Raw genomic sequence first — 21,416 nt, forward strand, 5'->3', positions numbered from 1 at the left:
GACTACCGGTTTTGGAATAACTATTCCATTATCAGGTCAACTGTAAGTAAAGTCTACAGCAAACCTGATGATGGAATGGTTATTCCGAAACCGATAGCCATGAAATAATGTTTTATTTAAAATATATTTTTACCCGTTTCTATTATTTTTTTCATAAACACTGTTTCAATAGAATATTACACTCCATTTCAGTTTTGTTTGTCCTTTTGACGTATTTTTTTAGTTGTTATGTTTGTTGGTACATTACACGAGTTTAGCGCTTAAAAATGGGTGATTCAAATTACTCATTGGAAATTTGACTTAATTTATGCGTGTTTCAAAAATGATGTTTGGAGTCATCGTCGCTAGGATTTGTGATAAAAATTATCTTCCCTCTTTGGCAGTGTTTTTATTTTATTCTATAATATAAGCTTGACGCAAATCAACTTCGTTTATCAGGCGCCAAATGATGTACTCGTACATCCGGCGTCGAAGTGAGATGAGTCATTGAGTTATAATTCGATCACCCAAATTTCCAGGGTCACATAAAATCTCTTAATTTGCTCTCAATAATGGAACCTTCAATTTTGATAATTGTTAGGGGTGGAAAAAAATGGTTACCAATTATGGCGACATTTTAATCGGCAGTCAATCATTCAGGCATGATTGCTTTTGTATCGCGGAAAATTTAAATTAAGTTCATGGTGACGTCATGCTGACCTCGACGGTAATAGTCGTTAGCGCCTCACAACAGCCCGGCGCGCGGCGTCGGGACGTCCGTTATTCCCCATGTGTATCGCGCGTCGGCAACAGTATTTGAATAAAGCTAAACTAAGTACCTACCTACCTGACATAATAAATTGTTGTTTTTATGTTTCATATTTTATTTCACTGGTAAAATCCCACCTATAAAAACTATATGAGAATAAATTATTACTATTTAGTATATTTATTCCAAATACGTTTTAATAAAATTAATAAGTTTTTTAAGCTTTGTTTTTTGCTTTTTTATAAATTTTTATTTGAAACCTTAGGTAAAAGCGTAGTGCCCTCTAAGGTTCTTATGGCATATATGTTATATTTCAATAAATAAATAAAAAAAGGAACATAACGTAATTGATTACAAGAAATAACAGTATACTAAATGTAAAATTAACGATATTTCGATATATGCATACATAACATACACACACGCTTGTTTAGATAAATAAACTTGAATGTGATCTTTTAAAAGTGTTTTTTTTTTAATATTTGATATTCAAAATAGGCATAAATAATATATACAATATTTTTTAACTTTATTCCCTTTTGGTATTTTTCTTTTTTTTTTCTTTGAATCACAGAAGTTTTTATAACTCAAAATGTTCAAAATCATAAAATAATATCGTTAAAACCGTAAACAAATTATTGGCGACCTTAATTTTGTTCCATCAGTATAGAAAAACGTCTCAACATGACGTATCATCAACTAAATATTTGATGAAGATCACATCACGCAAATCAACTTGAGTGGATTAGTAATAAATGTATATACACATGTATTTTTACGATTCCACGAAAATATATCGAAACGTAATTTGTTTGCACAGTTTAAAATATTTCGCACTTATATTGTACAAGACACTTATTTTTATGTATATTATCACTGGTGAATCGAGACAAGGGGGTATCTGTGAAATAATCAATTTTTGAGAGGTGAAAAAAAAAGTGTTAAATGTAAAGTTTATCATGATTTTCAAAAATCATTGAAGAAAACACATTTTAAAATTATTTTATGATATTAATTCATTGTACTTTAACATTGGATAATTTTTCATTAATCAAATGAATGAACGAAATTCATCTTCATATGTTGATATGTCAATATGGATTCATTTTTAATTTATTATTAGATTAAAAACAATATTTTTAGCTTTTCAACTTTTTTATTTGACCAGCGACCGGGTTTCGTCGTTACCGACATCATCAGACTGGTGACACCAGTCTGATGATGTCGGTAACGACGAAACCCGGTCGCTGGTCAAATAAAAAAGTGGAAAAGCTAAAAATATTGGTTTTAATCTAATAATAAATTAAAAATGCAATTCCATCACGAAGTGTCAGTGGATAATATAAATCTATTAATATGGATTCAATTTGAACTTCTAAGTGGACAAACTCAGATTTGTGAACAAAGATTTTGACACTCAAATTATTGTAAATAAAAAAATGATAATCATATTTGCAGGCGTCTGTTATAATGTAAAATAATTTAGAATGAATCTTACACTCTTACACTCATTTCAAAAGGATCTCTTCTAAATAACCATCATTCTTGTTTTTGATTTTTTTTCTGCTATCTCTATCTCCTCTTTATCTTTATTTATTGTTATTACAATGTATTTTGTTTGTTATAGCTTAAATCAGCGGAGCTTAGTAATAAAATAAAATAATAACTTTGGTAACTAAATTCAAACATACATAGATTGGTGCCGAGAACTCACATTTGAAAGAACTTGTCATTTAAAGGACACATGCAAGTTCCAAAATTTAAGTAGTGTCAATCATGCATAGAATGGTGTAATAAAGTCAGCTAAACCAGCCAGGTCGTAAATCTTGTAAATTCCCAGACTCCATATTCTTCTTCATTTATGTTGAGGTGTCCAAATGTCTTCAATTAAGCATTACTCCCTGCTCATAAGACACCTCACCTCTAGGGTATGGCATACGAAAATCTCCACAGCTATCTAGGCATTCATTCTTATGAGATTCTTCCCATTTTCTTATTCTTCATATTGCATTTTGAAATAAAGTCTTCTCTTCTTCTTCATGAGCCTTCTGTCCTCCACTGTTGGATATAGACCTCTTCCCTTTCATTCCATTTCCTTCGGTTGGTTGCTACTTGCAGCCAGGTTCTACCCCTTACAGCTGTATATTACTTTGAAAAGTTGCGAAAATACATTACATTGAAATAAAAATGTGGTATCTTATAATTAAACTTCTAAAACTCTTGGATTTGTGATTAGGGCAACGAGGGATTTTTTATCTATTGATGCATTGAAGTCTCTGTATGTTGACTTGATTAGAAGTCAGTTGGAATACGGCTCCACAGTCTGGTCTCCTCATTATGCTATACACGCTGACGTAGACACAGTACAACACAAGTTCCTTAGAAACATTAATTTTAAACTAAATAAACCCATTGTTGAGTTAGATTATAATTACATATTGAAGCGGCTAAAATTAATAAACCTTAGTGAGAGAAGGGTAATTACTGATTTGGTCCTGTTATAAAATTCTTAGCAATTTTTTGGACAGCCCTAATCTCCTAAATCAAATAAAGCTTAGCGTGCGTCGAAGAGGTACTAGGCAAAAATCTATATTCGCAGTATTTTTACATAATGCAAACTATGCCATGTTCTCTCCGATCCCGCGGCTTCACATGTTAGCCAATGCTTTTGAAAGTATAGATTTATTTAATACATTGTTATCCACCTTGAAGTCTGTACTTTCTCAGCATTTCATCTCATGTTATGATGGATAAATTTAAACGTTGTGTTTCACTCACTCTCGCTGCTCGCTGATAGTGTGTGAAGGAGACGTGTATTTACCAGTGTTTACTATTTGTTATTTTATTATTTTACGTTTAAGACTTTTTGTTTCTCTATTAGTGTATTCATTAGTGAATTTTTATATTAGATACTGTATATATGTATTATGTTAAAGGCATAAGCCGTTCAATAAATAAATAAATAAATTATGAATACAAAATTTAAGTAAAATTATGATAGGGGACATTCGTTAATGTGTAAATAGTATATAGCTCCCTTTTCCAGATAGACTTGGATATAATGCAGATATAGATACGAGTTCGTCAATATCATTCAACAAAAATGTACAAATAAATGTTTACACAGTCGAAATTTCACATCCCACTCCTTTGACCTTCAAAATTATTACGAAAATAAAATTCTGGAAATACGCAGTACGTAATGTGTTATGTATGTGGATAATAAAATCATTATCTATCTATACGAATTTTCAGACGTTTGCATGTATTTATCTTCAGCGTCGACTGAATAAATGTGGGTGTGTTAATAAAAATACTCATAATATGATTAATAAATCTGTGCCATATAATAGTATGAAATTTGTCTGGATTAAATGAAAGTACCTTTATAAAAAAATAAAATGTTTCTATCGATTTGAAAACGATAAAATGTGCATCGAATGAGTGAATAAATTAAATAAATAAATATTAAAACAAATTTATGTGGCGAATGTAGTTGGTAACACATGCAGAGAAGACCGAAAAAACTTGGCACGATCGAGTTTTCAAATACTTGAATGTGGTCAGGTCAGGAGTCGTAATAATCGACGGGTATGTATGAGGATATGCAAGAATGTGAAGAGGCGATAGCCTTGTTTGGCAAGACAGATCGGTGTGACGTTCTATTCTCTCTGCCTACCACTGCGGGGAAGTGGCATGAAAGTTTGTTAGTTAGTTTAAAATATGGTTAAAATGAAGGGAACTTTTCTAATTGAAAGTCAATTATGAAAGATGAACTAAGATGATTTTTTGAAAATTTATGTTTTACTTGGTAAATACCACAGATTTCTAAAATCCTGTGTGAAATATATTTCGATGCATTCCGTACAATACGTATCACATTAGATTTGAAAAAATAGTGATATCTACTAAGTAAAACTTTAATTAAAAATTAATAGGTATTACTACAAAATGACTGCCGAAGCAAGTAATGAAATTGTTTTTTTTTTCAAAAACAGGATTCATGAATACAGATGCAGTTTTGTGAATGATTTGTGACAATATTATGCCAGATGCAGTTCTGTAAATGTGTGGTGATAGTATTCTTGGATCGACAGCTTTTCCGACAGATCACAAACAATGTGTATTATACGTTATACGTCCCCTTGTCAATATATCCATAGCGTAATATTACTTCCTGGTATTTTGAATGTGAGAAAGTTATTCCCCTTATCATTGAGTGGTCCTACGTGCACTCTAAATAGTGAGTAACATTTTGTCCTTCAATAATTGCTAAAGATAACCGTGTACTAATATTACAAGCATTCGGGAAGATAAGCAAATTCAACAGTGATGTAATACTAAGAAATGTCTTCACTTATTAATTTTATATTACAAGTAGGTACAGTATTTTTTAATACAACGGACTTTCAGTAATCATTTAAAAAAATTAAACACTAGTATAATACACTTGTATTGAACAGATGAAAAGTAAAACATTTACTTTCAGTAATGCTATTTGAAGTATTTTTTTAAACATTCAGTAAAAAAATCGTATCAAAAGTATAGCGTTCTATGATTTGACAAAGGTTTTTTGTTGATATAACTTTAGATTAAACATTTTAAAAGTTTAATAGAAATTAAATTCACCAGGCAAAATTTTAAGTCATTCAATATACTGATAAAAAATAAAATAAAAGGAAATTTAAATGTTTAATTTTTTTTTTTTTAATTTTAATGTTGTAAATGTGTAATAATTAAAAAAAATTACAAACCAAAAAAAACACAAATTACAAGCGAAAAAGGGATTCACCCAACTATATAGTATTTTTTAGTCGATAAGTTTGATTTCCTTTAAAATAAATAACGAAATTCGCGAATTCAGTATCGTTAAACCTCTTCAATAAAGTCGAAAGCTCTTGTGTATGGAGAGGGATCATTTTAAAACTGCTGCTAGCATAAATAGTTACATTATTACATAAACACAAAAAACGCAAAGGTAAACTAACACGATAAGGTAATGGAAGAATACGATAGACATATAAAATAAATTAAAAAGTGCTAATATCAAGATGATTAATATTCGTTAATATAAAAAAGTATAGATTATTCATTAAAAAAAGTAGCGATTTTTATCGGCGTTTTTTTGTTGTTCTATAATTTGAACAAAATTTAGATCGAAACTATTTCAAATAATTAGTCTCTATGATATTATTCTTATGAAATATATCGAAAAGTTTAGGACCTATAAAAATAAATTTAAGAGCTATGAATTGCAGTATAGGATTTTTAATATAATATTCAATCTTTGAAACGAAATTGAAACACGAGTAAGCACATATTGAATATAAACGATAAAATAAAACTACACCCAAATCAGTAAAAAAAACTTATTCGTATGAATAAGAAAAAAATATTATTACTATTATTTATTTGAAAATGTTATTTGAAATATATTATTTATTAGAAAATGTTTATTAATAATTAGTTAATACTCAGTATTCAGCATAAATAAATTTATTTTCATGTGTAATACTAAAAGTACACTGTAATCTTTTCTCTATATTTTTTTTAATATGTCGTAGGCTGATTACATAAAAGTCTATAAATTATTTTTAACATAACGACAAATAACAAAAAAATGTACTTAGCCCTGTTATGTTATGAGCCTCACATGTATCATCACACCTTAATTTTTCAGTATAGGTATCGCGTTTGTTTCTTTTTCAGGCATTTCCAGTCATATTAATGAAATATTGATAATATAAATAACATAACAACTGGAAAAAATGCGATATGTTTAAATTTATACACCAGGTAAGGTATATTTGTTCACAAATAATGTCAATTTTAAAATACAACATTTTGAGTGTGTCCAAATACTTCACAAATCTGGATTTTCTCCAATTATGAAAAGATTATAAAAAGCAACTCTCATCCCACCATAGATGTCTCTAGTGAAATTCTAGTGAAGTCAAACACTATGTTTCGAGTACGATCAATATATTTAGAAGTTAAAAGAATTTAAGTAGTGAGGTCGTCAATCATGGGTAGAATTGGTGAATGTTTAACGTGTGTAAAAAATGATCACTTAAACCAGCCCATGACGGTAGTAAGCCCCGCAAAAGTCCAGACTTCTATTTTCTTCTTCATCTATGTTGAGACGTCAAAAAAAACATGTAAATTTAAAAATATTTTTTCCTTCCATGTTTCACAGTTCACACTATAGTCGAGTACACAAGTTGACGTATTCGTACGTCCCTACACTCGACACACGCACACCTACACGGCAGATAGGTAGCACCAACACACGCACACTTGACCTTGCCCACTTGCCCGACCTGGCAAGGTCAGACCGCATTATTATTTTATTACATGTTTGACGATAAGTAATTTACGATTGATATTTGACAAATACGCGACGTTTTCAAGGTTTCAGGCACGACTTTTTACGTTTTATTTTATTAGTTCTGAACGACTTTTGCGCCTTTGGGATTCTTGCACGAGTAAAAATAGACGATCCTCACGAGTTTTCAAAATTACAATGCTGCGCAGTTATTATTAGAGATGTGCTGTACTGATTAGTCGGTTAATGTGGTTGTGTTATTGAATTGCGCTAAACGAATGATTTTAACCGTAGATAACTAAACTGTATTTGTAGAAACATAGTAACTAAACATTCGTCAGGCGGACTACGCAATTAAAAAAAGTGAAAATTATTAAAAAGAGTACCTGGTTACATGACACTAAAGTTTGGTTTATTAGGAATGAATAGAAGAGACTTTTAACAATAAATCAGTATTCCGTAAACAAAGCTAGGCGGGTAAGGGGTGCAGGGAAGTAAGTGCACTTGACTTTTTCGGAGAAGGGCGTCGTCGCGTGGACGAATGTTTAGTTATCAAGGGTTGAACTAATGAAATTTTTTAACGCCAAATAGTAAAAATATACAATAACTATAATTGTTGAACTTAATGTAGTAAGTGTGAATAATTTACAATTATGAACCTGTATTTGTATCAATATTCTTTGAAAATATGTCAATACTAAGTGACTTAACTTGAGATGAAACCTACTTGAGATTTTTTCTTATCTTTTTACATAGGAAAGAAAATGGATGTTTAACCATCCCAGGGCATCAACTTGATATTTGGCCGGCTCGAGTGATCACTTTATACACTCGTGTAACGTTCACTATTCTGCCCATTACTGAACATCCATATTGCATTCATTTTTAAAACTTGTACATATATGCGATGGTCTTGGATCCCTTTCATACGTGGCCATGTAATTCAATAGCTTTGGAATTATGGCTGATTGTGGCGCCATCAGTTGAGAAACTTGTAGAGTATGCATGTCTCTCTCCAGTATTGATATTTTATCCGTAGGGTGAATTATCCAGAATAAATAAAAATTCAATGAAAATTTCTGGTTTTACTCGCTCGCTGAAAATGTCTAACACATACGAAATCTATGCGAAAATTAAAGATAAGATTATAGAACGAGTGTTAGGTCTTCGTTAGGTCAAAAAAAATCGTTTATATTTTTTATACCGTGTTTAAAGTAGACTTACAAAGGCGTTTATTTATTGTCATCCCGGAAGTTCAGATCAAGTGACACATTTGTCAGAAACCCTAATTTTGAAAAATTAAGTGGACAACCTTGACATTAAACGTCTGATTAGCGATGACAAAAAATATTATTTTAAAACATGACAATTTCCTTATGTATTTCCGCCTGATTGTTCTGACTCAAAGGAAGCGAATGTTTATTCAGTTTCATAATGTAAATATGACAATAAGGTTTATTTTCAAACGAACATGAGCTCACGGAATATTAAAAGATTTATGAAGATAAATGCTGTTTTAATTACGTGTTGAGTCTTGTGTGTTAGTAGATAACTTATCATTTTTTTATCTCTGCTAAAAGGCCGTTGCTCCTCAATATGTTAACACTTCCCTATATTTTTACACTAGTATTTTTACACATTGTATAAGATAATATAATAATTAATAAAGTTGTTTTTTTTTTTTTTTTTTTTTTTTGCTCGGAACAAAAAGCTTCTTTACATCTCACCAATAGATGTCTCTAGTGAAGTTCTAGTGATTCAAGAACAAGGTTTCTAAATTGGTTCATATATATAGAACTTCCAAGAATTTGAGTAATGTGGTCGTCAATAATGGGTAGAATTGGTGAATGTTACACGTGTGTAAAGTGATCACTTAAACCAGCCGATGACGGTCGTCAGCCCCGTAAATGCCCAGACTTCCATATTCTTCTTCATCTTTGATGAGATGTTAAAAAATAATATAATAAAGTTGTATTTTATTTTATTAAATATAGCTGTCTTCCATAATGTGGTAGTATACACGTGGCTTTTATGCTACATGTCGCGAGTTCGATTCGCGGGGGGGTTAAAAATAAATATACAGTGGAACCTTTCATAACGAGCACATCTCGTAACGAGTAATTCGCATAGTGAGAAAGGGCTAGTCTCTTTTTCACGACATTTATTTGTGAGTCGGGACTTGTGCACCAGTCAAACCAACAAATGTTCGCTTAACGAGTAAGATTCTGGAACGAATTACGCTCGTTATGAGAGGTTCCACTGAATATTTATATTAAATATATAACATTTTGAGTGTGTCCAAATACTTATAAATTATAATCTTAATAATAAAGTATGAAAATGGTATTTGAAAATGGTATAATAATAAAAATGAAAATGGTATTTTCTGGCGTTTTTCATGTGTGTGATTATAATCCAGGATTCGGATCTCACATACTAATATAAGAGTTTCTACTTAGTAAAAAGCTTCTTTACATCTCACCAATAGATGTCTCTAGTGAAGTTCTAGTGATTCAAGAACAAGGTTTCTAAATTGGTTCATATATATAGAACATCCAAGAATTTGAGTAGTGTGGTTGTCAATAATGGGTAGAATTGGTGAATGTTACACGTATGTAAAGTGATCACTTAAACCAGCCTATGACGGTCGTCAGCCCCGTAAATGCCCAGACTTCCATATTCTTCTTCATCTTTGATGAGATGTCAAAAAATAATATTAAATATAAAAGTTTTTTTCCTATTGTTATACTAATTTAATATTACCTTGCCTTTATATATTAAATTATTAATATCGCATCAATTCGTTGCAATCAAAAGGAATTTTGGTTGGTTGAAAGATATTTTTTCTTGGCAATTAGCCCGCCATGGTACATATTTTTTTTCTATACATGAAGTTACAATAATTGTGAAAACAACGCGAATAATAGATACTAAACAACGTTTGTATTAATTTTTCTATATATGTGCTATAAAGTAGGTACCAGAAAAAATAATTAAAAGTATTTTTGTTTTCTCTTTAAAATTTATCATTAGGTTCTATTTTCGCAGTTTTAACGCTTGAGACTGATAGTTAAATTACGCGTAAGCAATGTAATGCGAAAGCCTTCTCTAATATTGATTTGTGCGTATCGGCTCCTTATGTATTTTATTATGTGCTCGAGTTTTATGATGATGAATGTAACTGAAATTTATAAATCGGTTTGATGTTGCTGTGAGTCGATTTTAAGTGAGTCGAAAATGATTTGATAAATCTTTAGTTATGATATCAACAGTCGTCATATTAATAATAATAACCATATCCGCTCCCTAGGTGGAGCATATGGAGTCCACAAACTGTCTCCAGGCTTTTCTGTCGGCTGCCAGCTCCCTTGCATCCTCCCAAGTCAGATCCGCGTCGCGAAGTTCTGACGAGAACTGCCGACGAATTGTCAGCAATGGTCGTCCTGGGCGGCGCGAACCTGATGCCTTGTAAAAGAGGCAAGCTTGATTAAGGCTCTCAGGAGGCATGCGGAGTACGTGGCCAAGCCAGCTGAATCGCCTTTTTTTGACGACAGTTGTGACCAAGATTTGCTGCGTCCTACGCCTTATCTCTTCATTCCTCACAAAGTCAAACCACCGCACGCCTAAGATTCTCCGCAAACACCTGTTCTCAAAGCTTAGTACACGGCTGCTTTGGGCCCTTGTAAGGTGCCATGTTTCACAGCCGTATAAGAGAACAGGAGCAATGCAGGCATTGTATAGGCGGCATTTGGTTTTCACCGAGTATAAATCCGATCTCCAGACAGCCTTCATACTGTTGAATGCGGACCCAGCGAGTCCTAATCGCACTCCCAGTTCCTTTTGAAGGCTGCCATTTTCAGTCGCGTACACTCCCAAGTACTTGAAACTCTCGACCCTTTCGATGCGCTGGTTACTCAACGTCAAGGGTTGTTGGGCATCTAGGCATGAGCTGTTGCACAACACATGGGTTTTTGCAACATTTATTGTAAGCCCCATGTGCGTAGAGTACCTATTTACCCTGTCGACGATCAATTGAAGACCCTCGACGGAGTCATCAATTAAAACAGCATCATCTGCGTACTCTAGGTCGCAGAGTCGTCATATTAGTTCTCAAATAAATGTTTTTTTTTCATGAAAAAACATTTTAATGGCTTTATTTTGTGCTACCTTTAGTTAGAAAATTTTCTTCATAAAGATAACCTAATTTACAATTTATAACTGAAAAAAAATCTCAATATTATTAATATTTAAAGCATTTACTTTGTGGTTAGTCATTTTTAATTATTTTTTTTTTTACAAAAATGTCAATAATATAAGTATATAACCACTCACCGAGATTTTGATTTCTACCGGTTTCGAGACGTCTCTTCCTCAGGACTATCACTACCACAGCATGCAAACAATACCATCCTTCACCACCATAGCACCATTTACAAACTCAAACTACACAAAATCTACCTTCGGTAGAAAATTTCGTGGTATAAATCTACTGTTAAACATTTTGTGTAGTTTTAAATGTGTAAATGGTGCTATGGTGGTGAAGGGTGGTATTGTTTGTAATAGTGATTGTCCTGACGAAGGGTACATTTCGAAACCGGTAGACATATATGGTTATATACTAATATTAATAACATTTTTGTAAAAAAATTAATAAGTACAAATTATTAAATCATTCAAATTATTGAAAAGTCATTCTTAAAAAAAATGCTATTGAATAACGTGGAACAATTTTTATCGCGAAAATAACACGAATTTATATCGAGTAGGACCTTCACCCTGCCAAATTATTTTTATCGCCAAAATAACACGAATTTATATCGAGTAGGACCTTCACCCTGCCAAATTATCATTATTTTTATCTTCCCTGTTACGTTCAATTATTATTATGTATTCGTGTGATGTCACAAAAATTTCCTATCATTAATATTTATCAATCGGACCTTGAAAACAGAGTATTAAGTTTAGTTATGTCAAGCCTTGTGACGAATTTCGGAGTTCATCTTTCAATATTGACCAAGTCTGTTCAATGAATTTCTACAAATTACTCGCATATATACATATGTACATACATAGGTGAACACACATGTAAGTACATCCGTACTTGTGCACACTTGTACTATGCATTGTACATATGTACATATAGACATTATATATATTATTAATATTGTATAACCTTTAGACGTTTCATACATATAAATTACATAACTTTGCTGAAAAATATTCATTACGCGTATTTTTTTCGTGGAATCTAATTGATTACATATACTTATGTACATAATTATAAATCCTATTGTATTTGACTGGGTAATAAAAAGTCTGTTAAAATTATGAGATTGAGTCAATTCACATCCCCTGTATCTTACCCTCATTCGTTTCAAACCATTTTTTTTTTAGTAAATTACCGTCGCTACGAATATATGAATAAGCGTTGCTGTGGCTCAATCTGGTTCAATGAAAAAAATCAAATATAAGGCACGCATTTCTAATAAGTTAAATTTCATAAAGCGTGTGTTAAATATTAAAAATCCATGGAACAACAATGCAATCGAAAACCTTGAATATGATAACTTACAGCATTTAAGAAGTACGCTGTCCGCTAGGAGCAGTGTTAAGTATTGGGTGAGTTGCTGTTTTGTTCAACAGATAGCGCTGCCATTGCAGTAAAAAGCTGTTTAAAAAAAATACATAATAAAAATACATAATAATAAATATATTTAAGGATTATTCAGATTGTTAACAAACTAATATCGCCATTTTTATTTTAAAATATTATTTTTGGTATAAATCAAAAAAAATATTAATGTCTAGTAAATTAATTTATTTGTGTGAAAGATTTTTTTGTCTTGCAAGGGTATTATTAGAGATTGTTTGAACAAGGAAATACTTGTGTTTATTTGCGTACCTACTAAATTTAATTAAAGTAGTAAATAAAGATGGATTCTCATAATATTATATTAAATTATGTAACGAAAAACTATGTTATTTTTCCGATGAACATTTGTCAGAATCTTTGGATTCAATGCTATGAAGTTAAAAGGTTGATTAAAATCTAAGTTATAGTAATAATAGGATTGTATGGCCTTTTGTCACCATTTTTATTATATATCATTATTGGACGTAAAGGAACCAATTTATCTACCTATTTGTTTATGTTTAACACTAAATGAAATTTCAACATGTATTTGGTATGTCTTAGAAGTGGTTTTGTCCAAAAATGTAAACAAAAAATTACTAGAAAAAGATTTTCAATAAAATTTTATGCAGTGTTTTTATTTCACATATTCAGTGAAGTCTAGTCCATTTCTGTCAAAAATATAGAGGGCAATCAAGGACGATAGTCTGGCAGAATGACATCAGATCAAGATTCTGCAAAGCGTTGTCACCCTATAATATTAGGGGAATAAATTCAATACATTCACAGTTCTAGTCAGCATTACAAAATAGCAAAAAGGTTTATATCAGCTCTAAATACGGACTGATATTTTTACTTATTTGTCGAACCTTTTTTACTTACTTGTCGAATTTGTCAATAGGGCTAAGGTTTGTTCTCTCCTTAAGCAAACATCACCCCCTGAGCAGATCAGCCCTTATTTGGACTCCCCTAACGATAGGGTGACCTTCGTTGACGTCTCAAGGGCACCGTGAACCTTTGTCCTTTCTTTGAGGGGGCAATAAAAACATCCACTTTGATAATGAAGTATTTTCGTATATCACATAAAAACACACATTAAAGTATTGTTGTATGCTTACTAAGGATTTCATTAGCTTCTACGATACTTTTTTTTTACCTTTATTTGACAAAAATATGATTATAATAAAAATAATGTTTTGGATATATATTATTTATTCATTTCAATAATGTAATTTGTTGATTATTTCACATAGACAACAGATGTTTGTCAATTTATTTAAAAAAAAATTTTCCAGTTTTTGAGTTTTTAATTTAACAATCTTAAATTTAATGTAATCCGAATATTTTTATTCATAATTAAATAAAAACAAATACATTCTAAAAATGATGTAACCCATTCGGACATTATCAAAAAGGTACAAAATTATTCCTTTATTTTTGGAACTAAGTCTTCATAAGTACCAATATTGGAATCTAAAAGTGTTTTTGACTCATTTAGAGCGCAACTTTGCCTTTCTGGAATTTTGGTATTTAAGATAAGACCGACACTGATCGAACCGTTTCGCCCATATTTTCACAAAAATACGACAAAAAAGAAGCTGAAAAAAAAATTATATGCCTTTTAAAAGAAAAGAAATCCTTTTTTTTATTTTCAAATTAGTAATGCGCCTTCAGAAAATTAAATAGGTCGTTATCTATAGTATTATTATTCCTAAAATATTTTTATCATTTCTATTTTCAGTCATATTTTCTTTGAATCTATAATGTGAAAATAAAACGGATTATAAATAGACGTTCTTTTCTGCAAAAGCCGATGAAGTCACAAAATATTCAGATGATTTCAATGGAATTGAATCATTCATCTGTTCTGACTTCTCCGATGGTTTATTTTTAAATATAAGAAAAAAATGTATTAAGTTTTTATGTGAATCGCCACTTGATTATTTTTCTTTATACGACTCTTGTATTCGTATACTTGTATATCGAGACAAAATTAGATACTTGAATAGTAAAAAAATATGTAAATGACAATACGTATAATTTGATCTACCAAATGTTTCATATTTGACCTTGCAATGAGTACAGGGTAGTAGTCGAGGTTTTCTATTTAACATCTCGGTTATTTTTTGACATCTCATCAAAGATGAAGAAGAATATGGAAGTCTGGGCATTTACGGGGCTGACGACATAGGCTGGTTTAAGTGATCACTTTACACACGTGTAACATTCACCAATTCTACCCATTATTGACAACCACACTACTCAAATTCTTTATTCCACATTCACTTCCATATTCTTCTTCATCTTTGATGAGATGTCAAAAAATAATATGAATTTATTTATTGATTTGGCGTTTAATTTGTAGAACTCCATTTTAATTTATGTATTAATTTTAAATCAAACACAGATTTTTTGAGTCTACTAAGTTGTATTTTATTAACAAAAACACATAAAAAATTATATTGTGACAATTGCTTCGCCTTGTTAGGGCAATATCAAACGAATGTGAAGATCTTCACATTCGTTTGATAATTCCCTAACAAGGCGAAACAACTGTCACAATATAATTTTTTATGTGTTTTTGTTAATAAAATACAACTTAGTAGACTCAAAAAATCTGTATTTGATTTAAAATTAATACATAAAATAATATGAAAATAACTCCTGCCATTGGAGATAATCCAGATTTTGTGAACAAGTATTTGGACACACTCATAATGTTGTAAACATCTCGGTTATTAAAAATGAGAACGAGAGACATTTTGTTTACTAATCTGTTTAGTAGTTTTATTACAGTCGAAAAATAATTTTATTTATAATTCAGGACCATAAAATGGGCTAAGTCCTTTATAGCAAAAAAAAAATAAAGAAAGTTCCTATATCGTTCATCAAAATTGATTAAAGATTAATATATGTTCGACTCGACTTTGTCAGCGCTGAGATCACAGTCATTGTAAGTTGACATTGATACCGTGGCGTGTCCCTTGTTTCGTACAATTTGTCTTCGATTTGAGCTTTGATCTTTCCGCTTTTCCTCCCTCCCGTCCTCCGAGTATTTTTACAAATGTGGAATTTTCAAATTGGAACAGTACAAATACTTGTTTTGTAATACTCGTATCTGTGTTTAAATGTTCTAACTGATAAGTTCAATATCAAAATAAATAAAAACAAGACCTGAAGCTCATAAAAAGGCTTCCCTTGATTTTAAAAGATTTTGTTTAGTATGAATTTGATTTTTATTGTTTTTGATTATTTATCCTATTTTTTTTTTAAATTACTTGTCATAGGTACAAGTGGGATTTATCGAGTTAAAGTTTTATGAAAATACAGATATTTTTATATTATTTTTTTATTTTTAAATATAACATGATAAGGTATTACAATATGTAAGCAGAATCTTCTTCTTTTCAGGATTACCTAAAGGTTTAGAAAACACCGAGTCATTAGAGACGTAATTTGTTATTAATTCCGACCACCGATGTGTCAAAATATCAGGAATATTATTTGTATATATATAACTTATGTACGTAATATGTTTAGAAAAAAATAAAGTATATTAAATTTAATGTATCTTATTATTTTTTGACATCTCATCAAAGATGAAGAAGAATATGGAAGTCTGGGCATTTACTGGGCTGACGACCGTCATAGGCTGGTTTAAGTGATCACTTTACACACGTGTAACATTCACCAATTCTACCCATTATTGACAACCACACTACTCAAATTCTTGGAAGTTCTATATATATGAACCAATTTAGAAACCTTGTTCTTGAATCACTAGAACTTCACTAGAGACATCTATTGGTGAGATGTAAAGAAACTTTTTATCAAGCAGAAACTCTTATATTAGTATGTGAGATCCGAATCCTGGATTATAATCACACACATGAGAAACGCCAGAAAATACCATTTTCATTTTTATTACTAAGCTTATAATTTGACCAGATAATTTATTTACAACATTTTGAGTGTGTCCAAATACTTGTTCACAAAATCTGGATTATCTCCAATTACAGGAGTTATTTTCACCAATAGATGTCTCTAGTGAAGTTCTAGTGATTCAAGAACAAGGTTTCTAAATTGGTTCATATATATAGAACTTCCAAGAATTTGAGTAGTGTGGTTGTCAATAATGGGTAGAATTGGTGAATGTTACACGTGTGTAAAGTGATCACTTAAACCAGCCTATGACGGTCGTCAGCCCCGTAAATGCCCAGACTTCCATATTCTTCTTCATCTTTGATGAGATGTCAAAAAATAATATGAAAATAACTCCTGTAATTGGAGATAATCCAGATTTTGTGAACAAGTATTTGGACACACTCAAAATGTTGTTAATGTATCGTAATACGATATTTAAAAAAAATACATTCGTCCACCTAGAAATTCGCGTCGGATCGATTTTTCTAAATTTCATACACATAGATAAATTTATGTAGATATTTATAGTTCTTTTTTGTGCATTTCGAGCGCTGATGAAAGTTATGTGCACAAATTACATAACCTAACCTAACACAATGTTTTGCACGATTTTGATTTAGAACGGATCGTGTTCTACGAAGTGATGTTCGTTGGCATCGGTGGTTCAGTGGTAGAATGCTCGCCTGCCACGCGGGCGGCCCGGGTTCGATTCCCGGCCGATGCAAACTGTTTTGTTTTTTGAAAACCGTTTTATTTTGTAGATACTTTTATTATTAGAGCACTTAATCTAATCAATCAGTTAATTTTTTTTTAGTTGTCTATTTTTATTTGTATATGCGGTAAATAACTAAAACATTATTTTATTATGAAAAGTTGTAATATGTAGTTGTAATACCATGTATTAAACTTCGCATTAGAACCGTGAAATCAAAGGTAAGAACTTACAAGTACTATTATAAGTAATTAATTCCATACAGATGGTTGACAGGAAACAGGTAAGGTAAACAGTAAACAGGTAAATTTTGTCAAAATACTGAATTTGCTTTATTTGATAAATTTCGTCAACATGATTTGGCCGAATGGGTCTACTTGGTGAATTTGGTGAATTTGCTCAGTTGTTCAAGTTTGTCAATTTTGTCAGTTTTTCAATTATGTCGATTTTGTCCATTTTGATCATATATGGAATTTTTGTATTATTTGGTGGATATGGTACAAGTATATTTTGTCAATTTTAGTAATTTGCTGAAGCAATTATAATTTATTTTATCAATTTTAAAGCTTTTTCGATTTTATAATTTTGTCGTGTTTTTCAACTAATCTTTTTTTTGTAAATTGTGTAAAAAATTGTCAAAATTCTCACTTCCAGTACAGAATGTTCGCTTTCAAAATATAATCTAGGACATTTAAAAAAAAAAAACATCAGTAGGTACCGACTCATATTTTTTGGGGAAGGTACCGACTCATATTTACTATCCGGGTATAAGTATTTATTTTCTATATTCAACTTTACTGGATGACTAGTATCTGACCTTATATCACTTATCACCACTTGAACAGGATAATCCATCAGCATTACAAGCGTGGGTTGGTATCTGGTATTACGGAGAGCTTCAAAACAATGTTCCCCCCAAAAACGTTTCAATGTCACAGCGGCCATATTGGATAATAAATTAGCATTTTTCCTGGAACGAAGGTCAATGGTCGCTTCAAGCGCTGGTAAAGCCAATTAATTATTATTACAAATTTTATAGATTTATTGATCAATATAATTTAAGTAAGACATACGTCAACGTATATCTATAATTTGAAGGTTTTGTATATAATATACATTAGAAATAATACACCTTTATGTATTAACTTCAACACGTATGAATTACATATTTAAATGTTAACAGTAAAAAATAGAAGTCGTAAATTGAGCAAATAAAAAAAAAATACTTATATAAATGTGAACGCAATAAAAAAATATATGTAAAGAGCCACCTTAAAGTATATTAATGTAAACATAACTAGTTTCGAGAACTACAAATGTTCTCATCAAAAGGTATTACTACAAACGGTTTGAATTTTCACCTTCTGATGAAAACATCTGTAGTTCTCGAAACTTACATTAATGTTAATTAATTATCGTCATGTTTACATTAATAAACTAAAAAGTGGTTCTATACAAGTTTTTTGTTTTATATTTTATTTATTTTATTGACTGTTTCAATTTTTTTTTAAATAAGTTCGTAAACACGTGTATGATGGATTTTAAGAAATCATGGTATGTACCAAGTAAAATTAAAATTTAAAATAAAATAAATCATATTATTAGTATTAATGCGTACTTCAAACTGGTGTTGCGTATATTTTGCGACAACTCCATGTTGCATGTGTGCGTTTGCTGGTGCTTTACGTTATACGGGTACGTTGCGGGTTAACTGGATTTCATTGCCAACGAACCTATTATTCATCACGCTAAGGTCGCCCGCCACATCACACTACTAGGAACTGGTGACTTCCTGCCAACGCTAAAATCGAAACCCACCACTCATTCGGTAACGTCATAGAACTTGTTGAAAACCCCTGAATTCTACGAACTTCAGATAAAAATAAATACTAAAATACTTAACTAACTAACTAACCACCACGCTGCTTCCCCGCAGGGGTAGGCTGAGAGAATCGAACGCCTTACCACTCTGTATTTGCAAACATTCTTCGCCTCTTCTACATTCATGCATCTCCTCAAACATACCCGACGATTATTACGACTCCTGACCCGGCCGCTTTCAAGCATTTGACATACCTGATTGTGCCAAGTTTTCCTCTGCTTCTTTTTCCAACTACATTCGCTTCATAATTTTTTTTAACCCTTCTTTCTTCACTCATACGTTCCACATAACAACTAAAATATTTAATAATCGAAAATGTGAAAAACAACGATTTTGTTTCGTTACCATTCTTCAATGGGTATTTTGAGCTTTGCACTGACATTTCTTGGTGGAACTACTACTACTACTACCATCACGCCGTTTCCCCGCAAGGGTAGGCAGAAAGGGTGGAACGCCACACTCTTCTGTCCTGACATACACTCCTCGCCTCCTTCTCATCCATACATCTAGTCGTACATGCCCTCCGATTACGCAGACTTTTGACACCACCAGATTTTAGATTCTGATTGATCTGATCGTGCCTTGTCTTTTTCTTGCACATATATATTTCCTTAGTCATTCTCTCGTTATACATTCGCTCCACTGGTGGAACTACATTTCATATAATAAAATAATAGCTAGGTATATAGTTTTTTCCATATTTATTTTATTTGACCAGTGACCAGGGTTCGTCGTAACCGACATCATCAGACTAGTGGGAGACAAAATTTCATGTTGTATACAGAAGTCAAGGGTTGAAACCCATGATTTTACATCACTAAAAACCATTCAATTTAAATTCATTTTGTCAGAAAAATTACATAACATCATGGATTTCAATCCCTGCCTTGTTGGGTCTAAAACTATAAATATAATTTTGTCTAACCTCCAGCCAGTCCAATGATGTCGGTAACGACGAAACCCGGTCAATGGTCAAAGATAAATATAGAAATAACTATATACTTGTCCGCCTCCGTAGTGTAATGGTCAGCACGCTCGGCTACCGTTCTGGAGGACCCGGGTTCGATTCCCAGGGGGGGTAAGAATAAATATGAGTGATTTTTTCACTGTAATATTTATTCAATATTACCCTGGACTGGTACTTGAAGCGGAGGGCTGATCACCTTTCCTTCATGTGTAAACGATCAAGATAACTATGCGTTTATATGACGCAGTGCCCTATGCACCATTGAGGTGCGGATAAGGGTTATTATTATTATTATTATATACAAAGTTGTCATTTTATTATATTTCAAGAGATGTGTTTTATACCGTGACTACAAACTAGATTTGGGCGATGAAAAATTTCTTTAAATCCGTTAATTATCGATAATTTCAAGCTAATAATGCCAACCAGTAGGCAAATTTGGTAGTGTATTGCATATTTCTAGCACCTTATTAATATGTTTGACAATATGACAATGTGCCCTAAAAACTTGTCGAAAACGAATAATTAACCGAGAAAAAATAACGAATATTATCCGAATCGGGTAATCGAAAACGTATCATTTACTGATGTGTCACAACTCAAGTACAAACTGAAATTTAGTATTAACACGTATTTGCTTATAAGTTAATAATTTCATAGGTAAATATATCGTTTACCACGAGACCTTTACTATCAAATGATATACAAATATAAAATTACTAATTTAAAAAACCCACCGTTACCATTTTCATAGTTCTGTGTTCAAGCGGACTGTATTTGTTTTCTTTTTAACAAAAGATGCATGGACAATTCAGGGTTTCAAACCAATTATTGTATAGTATTCATTTTACTGTAATTAAATCAGTAAAAAAAGATCCGGATTACAGCTAGCAATTATCGGCAAAACGTTAAGAAAACCATAGAGAAAATTGATGATGACAGTCACATAAACATGAACTTAGCCCCAGTTATCCTGCAAAAAGGGCTGCCAGTTAAAAAATAAATATTTCTTAATTTGTAATGATCAAGTACTTAGGGAAAGTATAAATTACCAAAAATATGTGCTGTAAACCTGCTTGAAAGCTCATTGAAAGTTAATTTTTATTACGCTAAGTTTCCATTGAGATCATATAGATTAATCTTTTATGGTCTAGTTAGTTATCTTAGTAATTTATCTCTGACTTTTTCGAGAATCGCGACAGGGTATGTTAGATATTTTTTTCAAT

At 31.5% G+C, this 21,416-nt stretch overlaps 1 long non-coding RNA gene and 1 other non-coding gene across 2 annotated transcripts; one reads left to right on the forward strand and one right to left on the reverse strand.

The window, feature by feature from the left end:
* Positions 1-14,219: 14,219 nt before the first annotated feature.
* LOC148300261 (uncharacterized) lies at positions 14,220-21,059 on the reverse strand. Its single transcript, XR_015838958.1, has 3 exons — positions 20,934-21,059; positions 18,159-18,311; positions 14,220-14,303 (listed from the first exon to the last, which is right to left on the reverse strand). It is a non-coding gene; the product is annotated as an uncharacterized LOC148300261 (long non-coding RNA).
* TRNAG-GCC (transfer RNA glycine (anticodon GCC)) lies at positions 17,283-17,353 on the forward strand. Its single transcript has one exon. It is a non-coding gene; the product is annotated as a tRNA-Gly (tRNA).
* Positions 21,060-21,416: the final 357 nt, after the last annotated feature.

The sequence above is a fragment of the Brachycentrus maculatus genome, unplaced genomic scaffold, assembly GCF_059751285.1.
Source record: "Brachycentrus maculatus isolate JH-2025_06_01 unplaced genomic scaffold, ASM5975128v1 h1tg000762l, whole genome shotgun sequence".
Classification (NCBI taxonomy): domain Eukaryota; kingdom Metazoa; phylum Arthropoda; class Insecta; order Trichoptera; family Brachycentridae; genus Brachycentrus; species Brachycentrus maculatus.